Source organism: Capsicum annuum, chromosome 6 (genome assembly GCF_002878395.1).
Source record: "Capsicum annuum cultivar UCD-10X-F1 chromosome 6, UCD10Xv1.1, whole genome shotgun sequence".
Lineage (NCBI taxonomy): Eukaryota > Viridiplantae > Streptophyta > Magnoliopsida > Solanales > Solanaceae > Capsicum > Capsicum annuum.
Genome location: NC_061116.1, coordinates 166,343,660 through 166,355,402, shown reverse-complemented (window position 1 = coordinate 166,355,402; position 11,743 = coordinate 166,343,660). Strand labels below are relative to the sequence as shown.

At 28.0% G+C, this 11,743-nt stretch overlaps 1 long non-coding RNA gene across 2 annotated transcripts; it reads left to right on the top strand.

The window, feature by feature from the left end:
- Positions 1–5,638: 5,638 nt before the first annotated feature.
- On the top strand, positions 5,639–7,989 carry LOC124885487. 2 transcript variants are annotated; one of them, XR_007057256.1, is made up of 3 exons: positions 5,662–6,007; positions 7,321–7,424; positions 7,568–7,989. It is a non-coding gene; the product is annotated as an uncharacterized LOC124885487 (long non-coding RNA). The 2 variants fall into 2 exon arrangements; XR_007057257.1 differs by lacking the exon at positions 7,321–7,424 and having other exon boundaries at positions 5,639–6,007.
- The last annotated feature ends 3,754 nt before the right edge of the window (positions 7,990–11,743 follow it).

The window sequence follows — 11,743 nt, the reverse complement described above, 5'->3', positions numbered from 1 at the left end:
TAATATAATATAATATAATATAAGTAAGGGTAAAGTAATAATTTAGAATATTTTTATTGGGTTATCGGTTTACCCAATAACCCAATAAGAAAAAAATGAAAACGAATTAATAACCCAATAGTTTTTTTTTATAAAATCATTGAAAAATTGTTAACCCAATAACCTAATAACAAAAAACCAACAACATTTTTATCGATTCAATTTATTGATCGGTTCAATTTTTGAACACCCATACATTTCATCATCAATGCTATTAATTTCTTTTCCTAAAACTTTCTCTATTTTTTTCGTAATGGTTGTATGATTTTTCCTTCCTTAAGTTTTTTACATTAACATCAATAATTATGGCCAATTTATTCCTCTGCCTATTGGTATTCATTTCCCCCCCTATATATAAGTTTTTCTTGCCTCAATTGTTATTCATGTTTATTTACAAACAAAGATATCTTGTATGATTTTATTTTTAAATATTTTTATTCAGTTAATTAGATTTTGACATTGTATATTGATTCTAAGGCACAAGAGATATTTAATTTTTTGTTAATTAAAATATTTAAATGATCTTATTTTGCTAATAATAATTATTATTTATTTGCTCCGCTTAGATTTTTTTATGGCTTGATCTCCTTTTCATTCTTTAATAATCTTTTTCCTCTCTTTCTTTTTCTTTGATTGTTTGGGTAGAGTGTTATTGAAGATGTAATATACTATATCAAAGAATAAGTATGTCCAAAAAAATGTCCATGAAAAATAGCTAAAAGTATATTTTTCATTGCCATTAATTTTTTATTTTTGAAGTTTTTCTTTAAAAAAAAAAAATTAAAAAAATTTCAGTGAATTTATATTTTGTATCTTAATATGCAATTAAAAATTTAGGTGAATGTATATATACGGATAATTGTTATTAATATAGCTATAAGATGAAAGTTACGGGATTTTGGTTTTAAATTTATCTTTATATATAGTGCTCCTAACAATATTCTTATACAATTTTTTTTAAACAAAGAAAAATATATAAATTGATTATTGAAAACTAAAAAGCATTTCATAGTCTTATTAATATGCTAACAATTGTTTTTATGCTAATATTTGAGTTTGTGTTAGTGTTTTGTTCTTTTCTTTTACTTTTTTGGAATTTTTTCCTCGCCGTTATTTTATTTATTATTTAATACATAATTGTAAAATTATAGAAGTCGCAGTTAAATAACCATATGTTTTCCCTTAATAAAATTAAATAAATAATTATTTTAATCTTCGATAGTATTTTATATAATTAAAACAACAAGTCTCTATTAAAAAAAAATTACTTGTACAAAAAGTTCAAGTTTAAAGCGTAATTGAGATGCTTCAGTTGATATGTTAACAAGTAAATAGGACAGATCTACATTTTTAATATTTTATACATCTTCAAATCATATTAACACGTTTATATATATAAAAAAAAAATTAGATTACCTCTTAGGTTGGTATTATTAGATTTTTAATTTATTTTTTTCCCCTCTTCGTCATGACTCCTTTTATTCTACTTCCTTATTCAATTTAATACACATTGTTTTAAATGAGTAGTGTCATATACGCCTGACACATGTACCTCACTTTATTGAGTTCAAATGTTACACTAAATATGATATTTATTTAAATAATAAAGATGAATACAATAATTAAATTCAACATATTTTGGAGAATTTATTTAATTAAACCTAACCTTTACAAAAAAAATTTTTGCCAAAGTCGATCGACATTAATCTACCACTCGTAAACTGCAAAAAAATAATATGATAATAGAGACATTAACAACAACAACAAACGCAGCGTATTCCCACCAAGTGAGGTCTGGGGGATAAAATGTCTGCAGTCCATACCGCTACCTTTGAAGAAGTAGAGAGACTGTTTCCGATAGACCCCCGACTCAAGATAAGATAATAGAGACATCAAAATAATATAATTAAATCTAACCTTTACACAAAAAAATTCTCAAAGACGTTTGACACTCATCTACCACCTGTAAATATAGGAAAATAATACGATATTAGATATATCAAAATAATGCAATTAAACTTAACCTTTACACAAAAAAAGTTCTCAAAACAAAGATTTAAATATAATATAATAAAACCTAACCTTTATCTAAGAAATTCCTCAAAGCCGACTGACATTCATTTACCACCTGTAAATTCATCTATGACCTGTAAACTACAATAAAATAATACAATAGTGATCACACTTGTAAACTACAACAAAATAATACAATAATGATCACAAAACTTCAGTTTTACTGAAAATAATTCTTGTATGAGCAAGAATTTTGACCCTAAAAAATGACTTGAATGAAAGTAAAGAAGATATATATATATATACACACATGTTGAATTCTATTATATTGTTAAAAACAGTGAAGAAGTTGAGGGTTCGAAAATTAAACATCCACCAATCTAGACATGCAACTGAACCAAGTTAAATGAGTATCAATCATGGTTTTTCAACAACTAAACTTGTTTCTTCTCTAGTTTAACGTGCATCTCAATATTTATACAAATATTTTCTTAATAGAGTCTTATTTTAGGAGTATTTTTCTATTCTATTTTATGAGTATTTCTCTAATTGATCAGTACAAGGAAAAATATCCATTGATTGTCCTTCCACATATTTTAAAAGTCTCATATATTTTAGGAGTCTATTTAATATAATAAAAATAATTAAATAATAAATTGAAGAAAATATTGAAAAGACAGTTTTGTCTAAAGGAGAGTTTTTTTAATGAAGGACAAAAAGTTCAAATCACTTTTTTAAGGATATTTACACTTTTAATATATTATAGATATAGATTATAGATACAAATTATCTAACGAATCATGAAAAGTGGCAAAATCATGAAGAACATTTGATTATAATTACTATTTTTTTTCATAAAATTATTACATTAATGTTTATTCATACTTTATTTTTTTTACATTAATTTTTAAAGAAAGTTAAAGAATATTTTTGAGGCAGAGGCAGGAAAAATTTTATTATGGACCTCATGCACCACATCATATTTGCATGAGGCTCCTATTATTTTGACACATAAGCTTTGTGGGTCCCATTACTTAAAGTAATTTTTATTTTTATATTCTTTTATTTTCTTAGTTATTTAATTTTTTTTTAATTTTTTGGACAAATCACTTTTTTTCCTTTTCCTTTTATGGGGTTAACTTTTATTTACTATTTTTTTTTAATTTTTCTGTCTTTATCTTTTTCTTCAAATTATTTTTTTCTCGTGTTACTGTACTAAATAAATTGAAGTTTTTATTATTTTGCTTTGTTTTTATTTTCAACTAATTTTTATTTGTTGGTATTTATAAAAAAAATAAATTTTTTTCACTTTACCATAGAGGTAATTTATATTTTTTAATTATATTCTCTTATTTTTTTGTTAGTATAAAGAATTTTGGATATTGAAAATTTGAAAATAAATTTCATAAGTAATAAATTTATCTTTCGTAAGTTTATATGATATTATTTATCATGATTTAATATTATTAAGTCATCTCTAATATTTAGAAATTAAAGAATCATCACATATTTTTTATTGTTAAGGGCATCTCTTGTATAGTAAAATTTAAAGTTGATAGGATCAAAAAAAATGGAGTGGGTCCTACATAAATCTAAATATTGATTTTAATTTTCTTAATATTCTTTTCCTAAAATTTTAGAGTTTTTCCATCATTAAATAGACATGAATAATTAAATTAAAATATTTTTTAGAGTTCGTTTGAATAAGATTAAAATCTGATCAAATCAATATTTAATCTCTTTTTAGCCTTTTTAGATGTGTGGTAGAATTAAAAAGTACTTTAAAAAGTTAAAATTTGATTTAAAAAAAGCAAAAAGTGAGATGTCGGGTACCCCAACTTTTTACTTTTTAAATTAAAATTCTCTTTAATTTGATCAAGACATTTACCTTCTTATTCCTTATATTTTTCTCCAATTTCAACAATACCCTAAATTTGCAGCCCTTAAATATATTTTTTTTCTTTATTTTTCTCTTTGCCTCTTCTCTCTGTCTCTTTTCTCTAATTTCCTCTTCATCCTTTTTCTTTGTTTTTGAATTATTAGAATTAAAAATTATATATAATTTAACTTATTTATGGTATTAGCATCTTTAAAAATATTTAAGTTATTTTGATAATAAGAAAATATTTAACAGCCCTTGTTTATCAAGCACATTCACAACTTCTTTTCATTTTCAACACTTCTATCCAAATATTTATCTGTTTAATTTCTAAACATTTATTTTCAACTTTTAAACACATAAATTAAAATTTTAATTTTTAATCCTATCCAAACAGGATCTTAATTGATCTCAAATTAAAAATATATAAAATATATTAGATCCTGTTTGGGATTGCTTATTTCTCAAAATAAACACTTATTTTGAGAAAAAAATACTTTTTTAAAAAAGAAGGGTGTTTGGTAAACTTGCAAAAGTGCTTTTAAAAATAAGCAGAAGCATTTTTTCTGCTTCTCAAAATAAGCATAAGCAAAAAATTATTTTTTTTATGACAAAAATTATTCATATCACACAAATATATATATATATATATATATATATATATATATATATATATAGAGAGAGAGAGAGAGAGAGAGAGAGAGAGAGATTACAAGTTTGATTAGCGTTTAATTTTTAAGAATTTATATTTCATATTTCGAGGAAGCAAACCAGCCTTTTGATATACCTTCAGAAATACAAGAGAGATGTTTTACAAGTATGGAGACATTGCGTGATAAAATTAGGAATGAATCGTTGAGAATTTTTATGATGTATGAAGGGCTAGTTATTTTTGTCGTTAATTTTTTTTTTCATATATAGTGATTTAATTTATGTAATAACTTCTGTATTCATTTTTCTTTGATGTTTTAAGTAATATTTAAATTATTTAAGTAATATATCACCATTTAAATTTTGAATGTATAAATATTAATTGAAAATTTTAGAGTACGTACTTTTTAATTAAATAAAAAAAATAATTAAGAATATTATAATAGATATTTAAAATAATTTTTCTTTATAAATTGATTTTAGTAATAAAAGTCTATTGATAGATGTCCTTTTTGGTCATTTGTTTCAAAAAAATATTTCTTGAAAAAGATTATCCAAATATAATTTGATTATCAAAAGCACTTTTCAAATGAATTTACCAAACACAAACTGTTTTTTTAAAAAACATTTTTCTGAAAAGCCATTTTATAAAAGTGCTTCTCAAATAAGCAGTTTTGTAATAGTAATCCCAAACGGGCTCTTAAAGTATTCTTTAACTTTTGTGATTTTAAACATGTCAGGTAAACAGTTAAAATAAAAAAAAATAGAAAATGAAAAAAGACACTCTTTTTGAAATCAACTTATAAAAAAGTGACATAAATAAACTAAAACCAAAAAATACTATATAAATTTAATTTACTTGTAAATATCTATAAGTAAGAATTAGGAAGATAAAAAGATCATTACGATTAGTTTTATGAGCATAAGAAAATTGAAAAAAAAAAGATAAAATAAAATAGTAAATAATAATTAACTCTAAAATAAAAAAGTAAAAAGATGAGTTATCTAAAAAAAAAAAAAAGAGAAGATAAAGAAATATGGAGAGAGGAAAAAAGAATTGTTTCCATAGATATGTCAAAATAATAGGGTGCAAATATTACATGGTCCATGAGGCCATAATAAAATTTTCCGCAGAGGCAGGCCATTTATTGCATCTGTTCCACCTGTGTAATACGTTGGATAATGACAGATAGAGAGGGGTGGTCGCGCCAACTCAGCTATCATCTTCATCATTTTTGCTTTAATTCTTCCTTACTTATTAGGGAGAAGGTCCGGCCGGATCTACTATTCATTGTAGGGCAATTGGCATCCAAAACGCATATATCTATTCGAACGCCTCCTTCTCCTCCTCCTCTTTTTTGAATTCAACAATCACACACTACACTTTTCAAATTAATCTGCTTCATCGATCGACTCTGCAACCAGGTAATATAAAGCCTTCTCCCACAATCTTCCATATTTGATTTTAATTTGCTTGTTTTCTGTTGACTTGGTTAACCTTTGTTGTTGAATCGTGTCCATTTACGTGTCACAGTTGGAATTTCGAAAATCAACCTAAGTATATCTATTTTAAATTATTAATCATTGTGATTTATACTGCTTTTAAATGTAGTTTCAAATGTATAAATTTCATTTCAAAAAACTTAAAGCATTTATGTCTTGATTCACGTCAAAGTTTAAAAGTTTGAATCTCCAAATTCCAAGTGTTCCATGTAAATTGAGACAGAGGGAGTATATTATTTTGTTTTCCTGATGAAGTTTGAAAATAGGAAGTGTTAGTTGATCTCTGGAAGTTACTGTAGTGGATGAATGAAGAAGAGAATTCTTACGATTGGAGTAGATTAATAGTGGTTCAATTAAGATGTTTTGCGTGGAATAAAGTCGTGTCTTGTGGGATTATGCATCATTTGGAATCAAGAATAGGTATGAAACAGTAAAGAAACTCTGCTGAATGTTATAGGCAAATATAATAGAAGCATTATAAAATGTTTCAAATGAATCTATGGTGGGGAGATATGAAGGCAAAGAAAGGAAAAGAGGGTTCGATGGATTCTTATTGATATTTGTGAATGGAAAAGCTGACTAAACAGTGTCCGTGTGCATATTCAAACAAGGAGCAGGCATAATCCGACTTTTTTAACAAGATTGGTAATGTCTAGGGGCGGATGCACATTTTTCATTCAAAACATTTCAGTGAATATATATGATACGCAAAAAATCGATATGTAATATTGGATGATTCTACTTCACTAGTCTAATGGTGAAGCTGAGCTTTGTACTAAATAGAGGTCTTGCATCAAACCTCCTACGCACATTCCGTAGGCTTCTATTTTGCTTATAAGAAAGGGGTCTTAAAACGATACATCATCTTAAGGCTCATTTGATAAAAGAAAATAAAAAGATCTCAGACTTGCACTTTGAACATGCAATCTCAATTTGACAACACACAAACTTAACCGCTTGGACTAAAGCGAAGTCATTGTTGGCTAGTGTCATTGTTACTTTGTTAATTTTTTAAAAGAGATAATAAAACTACTGGGTTAAGGCTAGCTAAGATTGGTGAAAGAGGTAAATTCAGCATTTTTTTTTTCTTTTTGGAATCTCATTGAAAAAATTATATTTATGTATGTGAATTGACGTATCAATAATGGTTCATTTGCTCTCTTCTTTAAATGCCGAAACCTCTTGTGATGAATTTTGTGTATGCCACTTTTTTTTATAATATAAATTATGTGCAGTAATAGGTCATTATATCATTGAAGTAAAGGCTCATTTGGCCTGTCTTTTCTGGCTCATTCTGTCTCTCCTCCCTCATAGCAAAAACATAAAGCATTCATGCAAGGTAAGGCACTAGGCTGCATACAATACACTCTTGTGATGGGGTCCTTTCCCGGACCCTGCGCATAGCAGGAGCTTTAGTGCACCGAACTGTCCTTTATTCACGTGAAACGATTCATGGTGGTGATCTTCATTTTTAACTTGTAGGAAATTACTACAGAGTCTGAAAAAGATCTTGGTGACACTGCTGCCACTGCACCTGTCACATCTACAGATAATGAAGCAAAGACAAAAAAGAAAAAGAAAAAGGGACTATTATCAAGAATATGGAATAGTCTATTTGGTTCACATAAAGATGACTTTGAGAAGAGATTGCAACATATTTCCAAAGAGGAGGCTGCTGTTATTGCCAGAACAGTAAAACGATCTCATAGTTGGAGAAGGATGAGTAGGCATCTCATTATAATTTCTGTACTTCTTGAGGTAATGCTACCATTTTTGTATTCTACTATCTAAGGCGTCCTGAATAAAAGAAACAAGAGCCTGAAACTCTTTATACTGAAAATTATCTGTCTTTCCAAAGATTTTGAATTGTTTTTTTTTTTTAAATAAAAAAAAAATTACCTATCTTTCCGTTGCTGATCCCTCTGCCATTTGACATATTTAGTTTGTCTGCCGTTACACAGAAAAATTGTTTCCTCTATATTCAGGTTTTGTTGCTACAACATGTTACACTTGGCATGATTATCCAATTAAACGTGCTTGGCGTTTTCCTATTTACTCTCTTTTCTTGATTTAGTAGTGCTCCCATTTTTTTTTTTAATTGAGGGTCAGCGTTACCTATTTTTGGTGTGATCAAATAGCAACTTACAAATCACACGAGAAGTTGCAATCTTCTCTATTTAAAAAGAGTATATTCAGTAGATTTAGTTGTAGACAAATTCCTATTAACTCTTGGATGAAAATGTTGTCTGTTTTGGGACAGGGAAAGTGATAAATAGTTCTAGATAAAAGATATAACTGTGATATGATGTAACAGCTCTTCTGGATTTATAGAGGGAATGCGATTTTATGGCTTGAGTACGCTTTTCTTGTGGCTGAAATATTGGAGAAAAATGGTCCTTTGAAGGTTATGAATAGCAAAAAGGTGGTAGCCATTTTAAGACCCTTCTACTTTCTGAAGATGATTTTGAACATAGCTCTTTTGTTAAAGGATGAAAACTGATTTATGCTGTGAAGTGTTGAGTAAGGTGAAGGGACTCTTGGATGGAAAAATGTGATGGAATGAAATATGTTTTGAGTGCAGAAAGCAAGCAGAAAAGAATGAGGGAAGACTACCAATCTTCCGGTCTCTCAACTAATAATATTTCCTCGAAAGAACCCGTAGGATGAGGGTGGGGGTGGGATTGTTTGAGGAAGACAGAAACCACATCCATCTGCTTACCAAACCATAGAAATCAGCTGATATTTCTCCACTACTATTGTCGCGCCCCATTTTCCTAGCCGGATTCGACGTGACCACTCTTTTGGGATTGTTTGAGGAAGAGTGTGAAGAGTCGCCACCTAACGTATTAAGGTGCGTTAGGGCACCGGTCTAGGCTACTACGGACCTATTTTGTTTATTTTTGTCTTAGTTCACCAGAGTTCGGGTAAGGTTTCAAATTACCTCAAAAGGAAGGTGTTAGGCACCTTTCGAGGTCCACAAAAGTGGTTCCTGACCAAATTCGTATTTTACGTGGGGATTCTATGTGATCAAATAAAGGTCTCATTTTTTATTAACTTAAATGTTAGCTAAGTGATAAAAGTAATTAATAAGCAAACACATGTCATTTTTTCATTTTTAATTATTAATTATCTAAGTGATAAAAATCAGTAAAACATATAATAAGACAAGCGAGGAGAAAGAAATGACATAATTTGTAACAAAAGGGGACTGCTTACGTAACAAACTAACTGCCCTAAATAAATAAGCACGTAAGGTAAATAAAAGAATGAAAAGAATTCGTCAAATCAAACAAAGAAATGTGAACAAAGAAATATTTTTGGTCTCATTCTGATCAGAATCCCAACTTGTTTAATCATCATCCGACTCATTGGCCGAACTCTTAGACAAGTCATATGCTTACCTTTAATGTCTGTTGGAGATCGTCACTTTCGAATGACTACCCGTCCCACCCCATCTAGGCTGGTTGTTAAATCTAAAGGCGTTCTACAAGAAGGATAAAACTATCGTCTTTAGTAATACTTATTGTCCCGCTTATCGTTCAAGAGGCATTGGACTTTGCTATTTTGGTTTGGTGGTCTAGACAAAATAAAGCTATATTGCCTAAGACTCGAAACGCATAACAAGTAGGAAGTCACGTAGCACATAATTGTCCCAAGTTAACCTTTTGGTTAATTAAAATTGATTAACGTAATTAACATGCAAAGACCAATAATAACTTGTTTTTGATGTCATTAACCTATAGGCATGATATCCAAGTGTTCAATAATTGCTAGTATGACAAATTGTAATTGTTGTTTAAGTCAAAATAATGTTGTAAAATTCGTTAAGAATGAAAACTACATGCCGAAGTTAAACAAACATAAAGAGAATAGAAACATTAATTTATAGTGTAATAAATATTTAAACATGATGTCTAAATGAAAAATAACTATTTATTGATGAAAAAATAACTGTCAAGTCATTCAAAAAATGGTGTTTTAAAGTTGTTAAACAAAGTATGTCAAAATAAAGTAATTACGTTAGTAGAGGATACCCATTAATTTTGTAATGCAAAATATGCTATAAATTAGTAAAGCTTTGGACATTAATTTTTTAAAGGAAAAACTATATAAAGTAGCATACTTAAGTATTAAATTATAAAAAATAGCAACACTTCTATTAAATTACATTTTGTAGCATATGTATTTGTATGTATTTATATTTTTGTAGCAACAGTTTGCAAAAATACAAAATACATATCGATCATAAGGGCAGTAAAAATCATACGTATTTATATTTTTGTAGCAACAGTTTGCAAAAATACAAAATACAACTTGCTATATTATGTAATTATGAAACTGTTGCTATGAAACTCATAATTAAGGGGATAAGTATGCTATTTCTGAAATTTGTCCGTTCACAAAACATTGCTGAAAATATATTTCAATATATGACAACCCCTTTCCCAATATCCTTCAAATTTTCGAAACTGTCTATTTACACCTGCGAGACAATTGTATAATAGCAGTACAGGAGAAAATATAACATAAGACATAGCAAACAAACACCGAGGGATTTCTATAAACATGTTTACTAGCATCATCACATAAAGTGTAAAAAAAATTGCATCGATAGTGACTTACCGATTACCGATAATAAATAATAATAAGAAGAAAATCAAGAAGCACAGGATCCACGTACGAATTGCCGCAGAATAGTTAAGATCAATACTCCAAAAAAATAAGTACGAAAGAGTAATAAAGTAAAATTGTTTCTTGTTTGCTTAAAGCTTTTTGTGCAATAGAATAAATTGTAAGTTGTAAGTTCTTCAATACGAAGGGTGTTGTTTATATAGTAAAGGAGTCAAGACAAATAAAGGAAAAAGAATATCTTTTGTCAATCAATTAAGGGAAAATAAAATTAGTCAATCAATGAAATTTTTCCCTAAATATGAATATCACACTTATATATAAAATAAGTCAAATTTCCTTAAATAAATAGTGTGAATCAATCAGTTAAGTAAATTAAAAGCAAATGAGACATTCATGGAAATTAATCAGCAAGAATTCTTTTCATAATTAATGTAATTAGATAAAAATTACATAAACAGATTACGATTGACATAAATAACCAAGTAAGAAAAAAATATGAAAGCAATGAAATAAGGAGGACAATCAATCAAGAGAATTTCAAATGACAAGACAAGGAAAAAAAGAAATCAATTTCACCAAAGAATATGTCGATCTGTCACACATTACTTGATAATTTGCAAGGATTTTAAAATCACCATTACTTGATAATTTGCACATGTCAAGGATTTTAAAATCACCATTACTTGATAATTTGCACATGTCAAGGATTTTAAAATCACCATAATTAGCGTTCAAAAGAGATTGTCATTAATTAGACCATGAACAAGAACAGAAAAGGTCACTAAGACTATCACAACTCATCACAACAGATAAGACTTAATGCTAATCACTTCTCGTAATCTTGATGAACAAGATCAGTAAAAAATAATTCAGCAGAAACTGGTAATCAACTAATGAAGGAACATAAACACAAAATTAAAGTTCACCGAAATAATTTTCACATGCAGCGGTCTAAAGAAAGTCGAAACCACAATCACGTTTTCGCAAATTTCAATCCAGGACAAGTAGCATAGACAACAAAAAAAA